Here is a 2,500-nt window from a genome sequence, read left to right as displayed (position 1 = left end):
AATGCACGAAATATCACACGAAGTTGGGCTGAAAATAAATAGAAGAAAGACAGAGATGTTGAGAATGGAGTACGCAATGGAAGATAAAATATCACCGGAAGGAAAAAGATTAACAAGATAGAATCATTTAAGTATTTAGGAACTATAACATCCAATACAGGGTCTTTAGAATTAGAGTTTAGTGAAAGATTAGAAAAAATCAAACCAAACAATGGCTAGGTTAAGTAAAATTTGGAAATCAAATCGACTGAAATTACATATAAAAATCAGACTACATACCAGTTTAGTGAGATCAGCGTTACTCTATGGACATGAGTCATGGTATGACAATGAAACAATCTCCAATAGATTTGGTATATTTGAAAACAAAGCCATCAGAAGGATATTGGGAGTTAAATGGCAGGACAGCATTAGAAATAAAACTATAAGAAAGATTACTCAGGTGCCATATGTGGATGAGATAATGATGAGGGATAGATGGAGATGGTTTAAAAATGCTCTTCGCACTCCCCAAGAGAGATAAGTTCATCAAACGTTCAGCTGGGCTCCACAGGGCACTAGAAAAGTTGGAAGACCTAGGCCTAAAAGGCTAAGGACTATGAAGCGTGAAGTTGTAGATGATGAATGGAGAAGTATTGAATTAAAAGCTCAAGATAGATATGACTGGTAAATCTAACCAAGGTCCTTTGCATCAATAGGCATAGGAGGAGATGATGATGATGATGATGAGAGTTGAACTCTACCATAGCCCCCCAAAAAAGTTTTCAATTTATATCTGCATTAACCTTTATTCTTTTGATAGCTAGAAATACTCTAAAGAAGGCTAAAAACTACTCAAAATTTACAAATAAAGACTTTACAAAAATATCTTCAAAAAATACAAATATACTTGGCCAGAGTTCAGATCCTTGGCCGACAAAAAGCTCTTTTCAAAAAACTAATTTCCCCTTAGGTCTTTGATCTTGTACCGCACGTATTTCCTATACTCATAATGCTATTGCTATTTTATCTCTCGCCTCTCCCACACTGATAATAGAACAACTTGATCAAGCTTGCCATTTAATGTTTTAGATTGTTAAATTGTTGTGACATTCTTGTCCTCAACTACTTATATATGAGCTCGTTATCTGTTGAAAGAACTTTATTTGCGTTTACTTCACCTCTCTGTTAGCACCTAACAACCACCTTGCACACTGGTGGCTCATGGAGTAATCAGCTCCTCCCTACCTTTTATTACCCACCACTACGCTCTACCTTTGTTACGATGCAACCTACCAATCCAGACTTTGCGACCCACTCTGCATCGTCAAAACTGTTGCCCTTCACCAACAGAGAAGCTTTTGCTTGGTTCCAGACCACCAAAGTTCAGTTCTGCATCAAGGGCATGACTTGCTTAAGCAGCAAAGTAGACTAAATCCTCATGGTAATCACCTAAGACACTTTCTCAGAAATTTTTGATTTACGTTGTAACCAAGAGGCCGCCCCAATAGCATATACAGCCATAAAAAAAAACCTCATGGAGCAGTACTCACCATTGCCAGCTGCTCATATAGCCAAGCTTTTTTAGCTCTCTCAACAGTCGTTAGGGGACCAAAAGATATTCACTTGCCCTCAGGGAAATGACAAGTATCACTCGCTTGCAACCTACCGCAAATGGCTTTCTAGGGAAGTTAACCTACTTCGTGCCCTTTGGGTCAGACACCTATCCGAACCTGTACACGCTGCCATCCCTGATGTCGATACCTTGCCAATGAAGGAACTGATGACCAAAGTCAACGCCCTTATGGACAGCCACTTCACTATCTTTGAGACCTCCATCAACGCCCCCATTCCTGACAAAGATGACAACTACTCAACACTGACAGAAGCTGATGTGAAAGTGGTAAGACAAAGACACCTGCCCCATGACATGCCGGACTGGCAACAAAGCCGCCCACCTCCCACGTATACCACTCCTCGCTCACGGCCAAACCAACAACCTCTCAAGGCACTTACTGACATGCATCAGCTGTAGTTTTACTACTACCACTCCAGCTTTGGGGCTGCTGCAAAGAAATGTGCAGACGATTGTCAGTGGCAAAGAAATGTGTAAGTACGTCATTGCTTGTGGCTGTGGCTTCCTCTGACACTAATCTTTTCTTTTTACATAATGCAGTTATGGGTGTGCAGTTTTTGGTAGTCACTGGGGCTTGTCATTCCATTCTACCAATGTCACTACAGGACACAATGTAGTCATTCTAAGCCTGCTGACATCCACCTGGTAGCTGCCAATGGATCTGAGATCCCAAAACACGGTTATAAGACACCCACACTATTGTTTGGGAGCGCCAAATACAATCGGAAATTCCTCATCGCCGATGTGATAATGCCGCTAATTGGTGCAGATTTCCTCGCCCATTTCCACTTCCAGGTTGATGTGGGGCATCGAAAATTAGTCATTGCAGACTTATACTTACCAACAACTCTTCAACCTATCCCCTCCAAAGTCGCACTCTGCATC

The sequence above is a fragment of the Palaemon carinicauda genome, chromosome 36 (genome assembly GCF_036898095.1).
Source record: "Palaemon carinicauda isolate YSFRI2023 chromosome 36, ASM3689809v2, whole genome shotgun sequence".
NCBI lineage: Eukaryota > Metazoa > Arthropoda > Malacostraca > Decapoda > Palaemonidae > Palaemon > Palaemon carinicauda.
This window is presented reverse-complemented; position numbering follows the sequence as displayed.